At 40.6% G+C, this 11,863-nt stretch overlaps 1 protein-coding gene across 1 annotated transcript in view; it reads left to right on the top strand.

Annotated features, from left to right (window-relative positions):
• DMRT1 (doublesex and mab-3 related transcription factor 1) overlaps positions 1-11,863 on the top strand; it is a 107,802-nt gene that overhangs the window by 95,528 nt on the left and 411 nt on the right. The window lies entirely within an intron of this gene.

The following is an 11,863-nucleotide window of genomic DNA, read 5'->3' as shown; positions in this document are numbered from 1 at the left end:
CGGCCATTTTTTGGTTGCAGCCGTCATTGTTGTTTGGCGGGTCCGGGCTGGGGACTCGAACCCGCCACCTTAGGTGTACGTGGCTGGCGCCCTAGCCGGTTGAGCCATAGGCGCTGAGCCTTGTATTCCATTTTCTAACAAATGGAATAAAGCACTGAGGCCTTATGCAAATTACTGGTAGCTGAAAATAAATTTATTTTAGTGTAAATTCTTTTAAAAATAAATAGTAGTCATTTTCTGTATGGCCAAAAAGATTATGCTCTAATTAAGCTCCTGGAAGGCAGAGTTCAAGGGAAACAGATGGTAAGTTTGAGGTCATCTCATTCACTTTGAGGGGCTATGAGATCATCTCATTCACTTTGAGGGGCTGTGACTCTCAGTTGTGGGCTGGGGACCCAGACCACATGTGGACAGTAACCTTGCTTCTCTGTAAGAATGTGTCTTTTCTGTACATTATGAAAACCTGATGTAGTAAAAGGGACACTAGAGAATTGATCCACTTAACTAGCATAGCAGTACATGCTGTATATTGAATGGTACAGATGATATTTTAGGAGGTTAGAAATTTGTCCTGTCCCCAAAGGTGACATCTTTGCAATGTCTAAAATCCTTCTCTTTAAAATAAAAACATCAGCGAGAGGTTTAGCTGCATAAAGCCTGTCTGTACCTCTTGGGTGTCTTGGTTTAATTGGATGCTTTTCTTTAAAGAGCTCCTACCAGTGGTATACTCAGAGAATAGAGCTGTTTCTGAAGCAGGCTGGGGGGATGAGTAAGGTGTAATTTGGCAGAGGGGAGACCCTGGGAGTCACCAAGGGGCAACAGAATACCTAAGAACAGAAAGGAGCCCAGAGGCGAGTATGATGGAAAGGACCAGGCAAGCTCATCAGCGAGGAAAAGCTTCACCTTCCTGCTGATTTTTGTGTCAGGGGTCCCTGATGTATATTCAAAGCATTTGCAGATAATCTCTCATACGGGAAGGGACAGTCAGGGGAGGGGACTTGGGTCAATTGAATGTCCATTTGGGGTTGAGATGCTGTATTTTTAATAATAGCAGATTTTAACATTGCTGTTTCTCTTTAATGGATGAGGAATTGAAGTTCAGAGCTGTTAAATGATTGCCTAGGGTCACCTAAGCCAGAATTTAATCCCTGGTGTGTCTGATGACAGGTGTTTTTCTTATGAAAACAGAGCCTTGATTCATTCATACCTCTATCCCCTGTGTCTAGAAAAGTGCCAGGCACAGAACATATGCTCAGTAAATATTCTGTGAATTAAGTAATCAAATTAGCAGCAAACTGCTTTCTTTTATGCTTGAGTTTTGCCAAGTTCTGGAGGTAACGAAGAAATAAACAGTATTCATCATGTTCCTGAGAGGACTTAGCTCCTGAAGAGGCTTCTTCCAATACCTTGAACATGAAATAAAACATGTATTTAAATTTGCACTTTAAAAATTATGATGCCATCAAAAGGTCAGGCAGTGCATAAACTTGAACTGTGCAATTTAAATAACATTTTTGATTCCCAGGAAGGTTGCAGATAACTATAGAAAGCATTTCCACATGCAAATAGGCCACTTTTGAGATTTCTGAAATTAGCAGATTACTTAAACTCTAAGGCACTGAGGTTGCCATTTGTTCTGTGATTGCTCTTTGCCCTAAGCTTCGCGGGCAGCCAGTATGCAGTGAGTGCTGGACTTTCACTCTTGTTTTCAAATTAAAGATTTAATTACAGTCTTCACTGAAGATGAACCAAGTGTGAAAATACCTTATCTACTCGGAATGTGGGATCCGGGAGGAGTGTGTGGGTTGGAGTCAGTGCCTGGACATTTAAATACTTTCAACAGTAGCATTAAAGGTGAAATTAATTATATTGTGACCAAATGCTGGCCTGTTAGAGTCGGTGAAATTTATGTTCTTGTTGATGATTTTTTAGAGCTGAAAGGTTTCTTTCCTTAGGAGATATTCTGATAGAGTATAAGCTATCTCCCAGATTTCAATGGTTATGAAAGATAAACATCTTTGACATTTATGGAGACTTACTTTGTGGATTGGCACATGGTCGTTTTCTACAAATGTTTCCTATGTGCTTGTGAAGAATGTGGGTCTGTCGAGTCAAGCTTTATTTACTGCGTAGTTCACATCTTCAATCAATCAGTAATAAAAGCAGTCTATTCAAACACTATCTGATGGTTTCCATGTTACCTGCTTTTTTAAGGAAGTAGCTTTAATAAGCCTCCTTTATTATGTAGAAGCAAGTGTCTGTGTATCTTTTCAGCCTTCTGACTTCATCATTCCATGTTCCTGTTACATCCAGAGTGTAAGGACTGAGTTTAGGAGTAGACTCAGGGTGCCTCATGAACTCACAATCATTGAGAAATTATCTGTTTTGAATAAATGAGTTGCTAGATAACTAAAATTTCCTCCTGCAGTTGCCAGAGGCCCCTGTTCTCCAGCCTTTGATGACAGGCATTCTTTCTCACCTTCAGGATGCTGACTCTTTCTTGAAGCTTCAGGTTCATCGTCACATTTCTTGTATTCCTTGGCTGCTCCTATAGATGCTGCTGAGTTTGTTTTTTTTTTTTTTGCAGTTTTTGGCCGGGGTTGGGTTTGAACCCGCCACCTCTGGCATATGGGGCTGGCACCCTACTCCTTTGAGCCACAGGTGCCACCCAATGCTGCTGAGTTTTTCCCACACCTTCTTGGATATGGGGCTGGCAGCTGCCACTTCTGTCTTGTCATAGCTGCCTCTCTGTCATTCTCTCTGTGCACATTCATCTAGTGTACTGATTGTAACTGGTCCAGGAAATCCATTGGCTGGCTCCGGCCAATGAGAGTTACCTTTTATTTTATTCATCAACTATTACTTGTTGAGTTCTGGGCACATGTAAGCCTTTTAACTGGTGGCTAACAAAGAGCTTTAAAGATAACTATTTATCTTTAACCTTTATTAGCTAACCATGGTGGCTCACACCTGTTATTTCTAGCGCTTTGGGAGGCCAAAGCAGGAGGATTGCTTGAGCCTTGCCAGGCATAATTGTGTGTGCCTGTAGTCCCAGCTTCTTGGGAGGTAGAAGCAGGAGGATCACTTAAATCCAAGAATTTGAAGTTGCTGTAGCTAGGCTGATACCAGCGCACTCTAGCCTGGGCAACAGAGTGACATTCTGTCTCAAAAAAAAAAGTAAACAAACAAAAATAAACCCCAAACAAAAAAATGATAAAGATTAAAAAACCCAGAAAATTAAATCCTGAAAGGGAAACCAATTCATTGATCAGAGGAAGGAATAATTAAATCAAAATTTGTCTCATGCTTTGGAAAATCCCTGCCAGTCTTAGTTTCTTTCCTTGAGTTTAGAGCCAAGGTCTGTTGACCCAGGCCCTGCCCAGGAGCTTCTCACCCAAAGAGACCAACTATAGGTGGCTGTTCTCGGAAGCCCCTAAAGAAAGGCTACAATTAGGTCTGGCTTCAAGCAAAGTGCAGTTGGGGAGAAAAGGAAAAGCATTTTCTTGAAGGCAAATTTCAAATAACTGTTGAATCATGGGCATGGGCTCTCCTTTCCTGAAACAATTAGAAAATCATAAACACTGAAGAGATTGCCCTGAGATTAAACCTCTTTGGGGTTGAAGTCCTTTCTTAGGGGCCAATTGGACAGAAAGCATGTGAAACTACAAAATGTTTTAAGAAATACGTATTAAAACATTAGGAATTGGAGTCTTATGCAAAGTATAGAAATAGTCTTTTGGAAAATAAAAAACAGCACAGTTGGCTCAGTGCTTGTAGCTCAGTGGCCAGGGTGCCAGCCACACAACAATGACAACTACAACAACAACAAACAGCACAGTCTGTGCTGTTACTTTTTATTTCTATTGACAGTGAACCATTTCAGAATGGTGTGTGCTTGCTTCTGTAATCTGAACTTAACCTTCTCCATCCACGATGGCTGTGTTGTATTTAGCAGTAAATTAATATGTGCAACTTTGAATAGGCACATATTCTCCTGTCTGGAAATGCCTGAAATTTAGATAATTCCTGGTGTATTCTCCCTTCCTCTGTATTAGAGAAAAAATACCAATGATTTACTACTCTTATATTTCTGGCAGTGCTAGTTAGAAACAAAAAGAAATAGTTGGTGCAGTGTTATAAGCCAACACTGAAGATTTGCATCTTACATGTAACATCTATCAGAAATAGTACAATGTTTGCTTTTTGAAGAAGATAGTCTTCTGGTAAAGGTAAAATTGTTTGCCTCATGCAATCCTCTACCCCGCTACCAGGATATATCATGGGAGCCGCAATATTTATTTTCAAATTACAAACTAGAAATTCAATACAAATTCTAGCTGAGAAAAATGGCTCAGGAACTTCTCTCATATCCACTTAATTGCAAAGTGTCAGAATATTTTTAAATGAAAGACTTCCTAAAACCCATGTAGCTGAAGTTGTACATCTTAAATATAAATATGTTGTTGAACAGTGCATTTTATCGGAGATAACACAAATCCACAGTGAGAGGCCAACTGCAGGCTTGGGGATTAAATGGAAAGCTGAGCTCATTTGGGCCCTAGGATGAAAGAAGTATCCCCATCGTGACCAGCTCCCCTGATGAAGTCTTGACTTAGCACCTTTAGTCTTTTTCTTAGCCTTAATAAGAATGTCCATCATGGTAGGAATTTCCATCATATAGAATCTGATTCTTTCTTCTGCAAGCCTACTTAATTTTTTTTTTAAAGAATAGCAAATACCACGTTTAATTCTTTTTATACCTGAGAAAAGAGCTTTCCCAGAATCAAATAGCAAGTCTCTTCTAGAGACAACTTGCAGAGCATCTCCTGTGCCCTGTCTGCCTTAGTTTCTGAGATAACCATTTGTTTTCAGATGTAGTTGGATTTATCAGTGTTTTCAAATGCAGTTGCTGTTGGTGACCAACCCAGTCATAGCCTGTGTATGTGGACCTCAGCACTGATTTGCCCTCCACAGCCCCCAGGAGCATGCCTTGGTAAAGTACAGACGCAGTATAAACAGAGTTAACACACTTACTCTTTAAAATCCTCAAAACTGGCTTTAGACACGAAATGTTCTTAGCCACTGGGTAGGTTAGCCCTGTTTCATAGTGGCAGTATGTCTTAGGAAGACTATAAATTCCGTGGTCCTTCTCCCTCATTCATCCATTATTAAAAACCTACTGTGTGCACTGCACTGTGCTGGACAACTTGGTAGACACTCTTGGCTTAATTTCCGATGTTTGTCTTTCACCTTGTCGACCTCCAGTTCTGCTCCGAGGTGATTTTCCTAACTCTCCACTGTAGCCCAATGTAGTGGAGTCTGCTTGCCTTTTGGTCCAGCCTCAGGAATGGTTACGTTTAACTGAAAGCTTGTGCATGATTAAAAAGCACAAATAATAGGCTCAGGCTTTAGTTTGAAAGTCGTCTTAACTTTTCAGTCTTGTGGTGTGCAAAGGATGAAGAAAGTAGAAGTTGATTTTCTCTGCACATCAGAATGGAGACTTGTCTGAGAACATTCAGAGATGTGTGAGTGTTGTCACTGATTACTTTTTTCTTTCTCAACCAGTGATTAAGAAGAATCCTGTTAATTTCTTGATCTTGTCTTACCCAGTGGAGTATAGACACCAATTCACAGTTCTTCCCTAGAGAAGAGTACGCCTAAGCCAGAGGGGGAGAGAACAGAGAAAATAATAACTAAGTGGTTCTCAACCTTCCTAATGCCGCAATGTATTTTCATTGTTAAAAAGGGGTCATGACCCACAGGTTGAGAACTGCTGGTGTAGAGCCTGAAAGTTTAGGACTGTTTTGTCTCCTTGATTCTCGAAGTAACTTAGTGAGATAAATAATAATTATCCTCCTTTTACAATTGAGGCAACTGAGGCTCAAGGCATTTATTGAGGGATCTGTGTCTGATAGCAGAGCTCGTGGTCTTTCTGTGATGGTTCTCAGACTGCACATTGTTCTGGAGCCAGGCTTGGCCCAGCCTGAGGGCAGGAGGGCAGGGCCTGGAGCAGGACTCCCCTCAGTCCTCCTAGCCCATCGGTGTCCTGAGTGTAGTGGGAAAACAACCTTCGGAAAGGAGCCTCCTTTTCAGACTGCTTCCCACTCTAACTCAAAAGAGATGGAGCAGGGTGGGGTGGGGCGGCTGTCGACAGGAGAGTGGAAGGGGGTAAATGCAGAGAAGAGATGCTAGGATCTGGGCTCAGTACAGGCCACATGTGGGGGTGACCACACGGGGAAATGTCGCAGTACTATGGCCCTATGCTTTGTGTGCACATCCTAAGTGTTCTGCCCTGTCCCCATTTCTAGTCTGTGGTGGGGGCCTGTAGTCAGCTACTCGGGAGGCTGAGGCAAGAGGATGGCTTGCAGCCAAGAGTTTGAGGTTGCTGTGAGTTGTGATGCCATGGTACTATACCCTGGGCCACAAAACAAAAGGATTCTTCCCTTTGTGTATCTGTTGGACTCTGCTGGTGGGGTAGGGAGTAGGGCTTTGTAGGATAGTTTGGTTCATTATCCCTCAGTTTCTCACGCAGCAGGAAAATGAATCTGTAGCAGCTGTAGGGCCAGGCTGTGAGGCTGGGTTCTTAGACTGCCAGCCCAATGCTCTCTCTCTGACCTGCTGCACAAGGATGTTTGATAGGCTTCTGTTTACTTGAGAATTAACAAGTTGTTCCAGCCAGGTGTGATGGCTGACACCTGTAATCCTAGCACTCTGGGAGGCTGAGGCAGGTGATCACTTGATCTTAGGAGTTAGAGACCAGCCTCAGGAAGAGCAAGACCCTGTCTGTACTAAACAGAAAAATTAGCTCCATGGTGGAGCACCTTTAGTCTCTGCTACTCAGGAGGCTGAAAGAGGGTTGCTTGAGCCTAGGAATCTGAGGTTACAGTGAGCTACTGCCCTCTACCCAGGATGACAAAATAAGACCTGTCTAGGGGGAAAAAATACTATTTTTTGAATTGTGTATGTACGAAATTTAGAAGGAAGAGGTGCTGTTAATGTTGCACAAGTGGCACTTCTATTCTGGGTTCTCCTTGTTTTTAAAGTACCCTATTTCCCGGTACTGGCAAGGGTGACGTTAGTTGTATGAAGGAGGAAGCCCTGATAATTTGCCTGCTTCTGTCTGCAGGAACTCTCATTTACCTCAGACTGGTTATTTCTCTCTACAGTATATGCTAAGTGCAGGGCTAGCCCCCTTCGAAACTCGTGTTAGATGTTAGAACTGATAATTAAGATACGGTTTAAGAAAAGCATAATCCTATGTTCCTCTCCACTCAGGGGGAAAAACACATTTAATTGTTTCAAAGATTATTACTTTTTTAGTGAGTTTATAGTAAATGGGGGGAGATTACTAAAGGGCTATTTTTTCTCAGCTTGTGGTTTCTAATTACATCAGTTACAGCTCAGCCTTCCTCTTAACTAGAGTGCAGGCATGAACTGGAAAAGAATGAGCTAATCCAGGATAGATCAGGTGGAATAAAGATCTCCATTCATATCTTTACCTTTTATCCCTTGTTCTGAGTGCCAGGAATTAATGCTGTTTGAAAGTACAACTGAACCTGCCAAGCTTGGGACAGCTGAGATAATCCTAATTATTTTCAATGTTAGTGAGAAGGGCAGCAGTCCCACTCTGGAAAAGAGTTCTATTGTAAAACATTAAATATCTGCTAAGTGGTATTGATTGAACATGATTTTATTTCCAAACACTATGCTTATCATGAGGCGGAAGAATTTGTTGTTTAAGACATTTTCGTGAGCTTTTCATGAGACTTTCAGTTACTACGCCTGCAAACTCCAGGAAACCGAAGAGGCCAGCACTTTTGTCTTCCTTGGCCGGCGGCATCTAATGAAGAGTTGCTAACCATTGAAGAACGCCACTTGCATTTTTATTTTTAAATGGTTCCTTAGTGGGAGTTTAATAGTATTTAACATATAGAGGAAGAAAAAAATTTTTTTCAAGCATGAATATCCTATTTTCTCACATCACTAGGAGAGAATTATTCGTTCCAGTCCATTGACTTCCAACAGATCACTCAAGTTAAAAGTCAGGGGTCTTTGCAATGTCAAAAGATTCAGCACTTAGAGTGGTTTTTGTTTTGTTTTTTAGAGGGATTTTTCTTTTCGGCAGAATCTAGTATTTTTCAAAAAGAATACTGATGCTTAGATGGCATCAACAAAATCATCTTCAAGTGGGTTTTTTTTTTTATATGAATTGGGTAAGAATGATTATGTGTAAGGTTTTTGTTTGTTTTTAAAAATAATGAAAGAAAGTCCCTATAGCTGCTGTAGACAAATAGGCTTCTTGAGAGAAAACAGATACTAGACTTGCTGGTTCAAATAAGGGTCAGCCTTAGAGGTTTACCCACCTTTCATGTAACATTCAAAAAGATCAGATGGGTAAGTTTTCCTCTTTTTTTCTTTTCCTTACTTTTCAGTCTCTACTCAGGTCTCCAGAAGTTATTTCTTCCATTTCTATAAATGCTGGAAGGCTATCAGTGATTATAGGGTAGCACAATCCTAATTGTTTATTGCCTGTGAATGCTTCCTGCCTCCCTGACCCCCCTTTTCCAAGCAGCTCACTGTGCATCCTCATGCAAATAGTGTGTTGAGCATCTCAGGGCCAATTATTCTTTCTTTGGGGTTATTCCCTAGAGTGGAATTACCAGGTCAGAGGGCCTGAACAGTTTTATGGTTCTTATTACATGTCACGAGATTGCTGTCCAGAAAGATGGAACCAATTTCTAGTGCTACTAATACTATCTGTCCCCCTCCAGCGCCAGTGCCATGACACTAGGAGTTAGCGTTTTTTACAGAATGATTAAGGGAAACCTTTTGAGTTGAAATTAGCCTCCTGCACAGTACTTTAGAAACAACTTAAAAAGCAAGATGGATAATTTTGATTTTTAAATTTTTAATGGTATAAAATAATTTATAACCATCAATTATCACTCTTCTCTTCCTGAAAATTTTAGAAGGCTGAATTACATGGAGAAGGTAGCTTGAGGAGATTATTTAAGGATGGTAGTAAAATAGATTTTGGACATTAGTCACTAAGGAAAAAACACCAAATCTTTTTATGATGTACTTGGAACTTTTATGAGGTGCTATACAAAATGAGTTAAACAGATACTGCCCCTAACTTCAACAGCCTATTATTCAAAGATGAGGCTAAGCCTTGAACAAATGTAAAAATAACAGATTTCTATTTTGAGTGGCGAAATACTTTAAAAAATACAGGTGTTTTTCAAAACAGGTTGAGTTCATTTGTTTACATCTTCCTCTGGAGTGCAGTCATGTGTTAAGTATGCTCCCAGCCTCCCTAGTGGATACAGGTAACATATTCTGCGTGTCTTTGTAGTCCCTAGTCAGAAGAATACTTTCCACTCTTGCCATTTTCAGTTTAGTCCCATGTTGACTAAATGAGGAGAGGGCATCTCCAAGGTGAGCTGCCGACTGCAGGCAGGGGGCAGGGCTCAGAATATGTCAGGAGAACACTTACCCTATTCCTTTCTAGCCTCTGCATCCGTCTGATAAAGGTCAGTTATTTTTGCCTCACACAAGGATTGGGAAGGTTAGGTGCAGTGGGCAGTTTCTAAATATGGTGCCCAAGGGTGGGTTGGTGCGAAGGCCAGAGTACGCCAGAGAGGCCAGCCAGAGCTGTGCTGTGCCATGATAACTTCCTATGTAAAATGGGGACACAGGGGCAGTGCCTGTGGCTCAAAGGAGTAGGGCGCTGGCCCCATATGCCAGAGGTGGTGGGTTCAAACCCAGCTCTGGGCCAAAAACCGCAAAAAAAAATGGGGACACTTGATTCTCTCAGAGGGTAGTTTGAGAGTAAAGTCCCTCATTAAAGTGTGTGGCATATAGGTAGGACTCAGTAAATGTTTACTCTTCCCCACAGCCTCTGCACACAGAAATTTGGGTTACTGGTTTGGGGTTGGAGTTTGGATGAAAAGCTGGGGGTGAGCAGACTCTGCAGGAAGCTCTTACTTAGATCTCTAGATCTGTGTAGTAACAAGATCTCACACAAAATCTACTGCGTTTGGAAAACATTTTTCTTTACATACATACTTATATAACAATCAGGTGTGTATACAAATAAGTCATAAATTACCTTGATTTTCAGAGAATTTTAAAACCATGTAACATTATACATTTAGTAAGAAGAGTTTGTGAACTTTAATAAGTGTTTCAGATTTCCTAGATTCCCAGTTTTTTATGGTTGCTGTATTTATACAAGTGCATGCACATGGTTTTGAGGGCATCTATAAAATAATATTAAATGATCCCCTTTAAATTAAAACAAATTTATACCTCCCCTTTTAAAGTGTACAGACTCATCTCTTGCTTTTTAATTTAAATTACTAAAGACTGAACAGATGCCATCAATAGAAATAATAATTGCTTGGCAGGAAATTGCCTAAATTGCTTTTCAAATTTATTCACTAAGTTTTCAGATCATTCCTTTCCTTATTGGATGTTGAGGTAGCTATACAAAAGCATCCATCTGTCTGTCTATCCATACGTCATATTGGAGGAAGGTGGCTTTCTGAAATAATCTGGTCCAGTGGAGTGGTTAAAGGTCTGCTGCTTAAATCCCAGCTCTGTTCTTTCATTTCTGTGTGGTTCCACTAGCTGCAGCAAACCTTTTCCAAACCAATAACAAGTGTTAATAGTGTTCTCTTGTAAAAAGGTCTCTTTTCAGCATGGTAATATACCTTATTAAATTCCAAACATAATAAGTATTGATGGCAAACACATCAGGACCCAGTACAGCTTCTACTATGATTTAGTTCTCTACAAATGACTTCAGCACTCAGCTCCCAATGCATTTTGCTAATTACATCATAGATTTCCCTATTGATGAACACAAGCTGAATTAACACAGGAGCACTAATGTACCCTTTCACCATTATTGTTGTACAAGAAGCCGTGGCAGATGCTGGCAGTTAGTTACACAAACATTAGTATTAACGATTGGCCATTTGGAATTGGTGACAAACTACTGCCCGGCAGAATCCTGAGGCTGAAACCAATCAGGAAGTTAATGAGGAGAGAAATTACCACTGCAGCTTCCCCTTAATTACATTCACACTAGGCAGGAAGGGAGTTCTGGGGGTGGATCTAAACTTGGCTAAGGTTAAGAAGGTCAGAGACCCTTTTACTTAAATTTTGTATCTATTGTGGCTTGTAAGGTTGCAAAAATTGTTAAACGCATTACTTTTGCATCCTTACTGTATAATGTAGGTTTTTCCAGTGAAGTTTTATGTTCATAGATTTTGCTTTCAAAATCTTTACCTGTCTTCTATTTTAGTGTGATATAATTCCATTTTACTTTTGTGTATATTTTTTTAAAAAAATAAACTGTTTACTGTTTTTTACTTTTTAAAAGTTATGTATGCTGACAACTTACTCTGGTGTCTGTCACATCATAGAAAAATAATAGGGAAGTTGATACCCTTTCCAACTTTACCTGCTTCATCTTGGGAAAACAATGTAAAACTAAAGTTACCTGTCAACGGTGGCGATAGGTGGGTGGAGTCTCACTTGAGGTAATTTGCTGGAGCGATCACTTGACCAAGAGAAGTTACATTAGCATATTAACACCCATTACAATTTACATAAAGGGGAGGGACTCAGTGAAGGCTGGAAATACTTTTCTCAAAGAGGGTGGAGCAAACTTTGTTTTTTGCTTTTTTTTTTTTTCTGAGATATCTCAAGCTGTAGCCCTGGGTAGAGTGCTGTGACGTCATTGCTCACAGCAACCTCCAACTTTGGGCTTACGCGATTCTCTTACCTCGCCTCCCAAGTAGCTGAGACTACAGGCGCCCGCCACAACGCCGGGCTTTTTTATTTTAATTTTTAA

The sequence above is a fragment of the Otolemur garnettii genome, unplaced genomic scaffold (assembly GCF_000181295.1).
Source record: "Otolemur garnettii isolate 467f Iridium unplaced genomic scaffold, OtoGar3 scaffold00006, whole genome shotgun sequence".
NCBI lineage: Eukaryota > Metazoa > Chordata > Mammalia > Primates > Galagidae > Otolemur > Otolemur garnettii.
The sequence above is the reverse complement of the archived record's forward strand: the minus strand, read 5'-3'. Positions and strand labels throughout refer to the sequence as shown.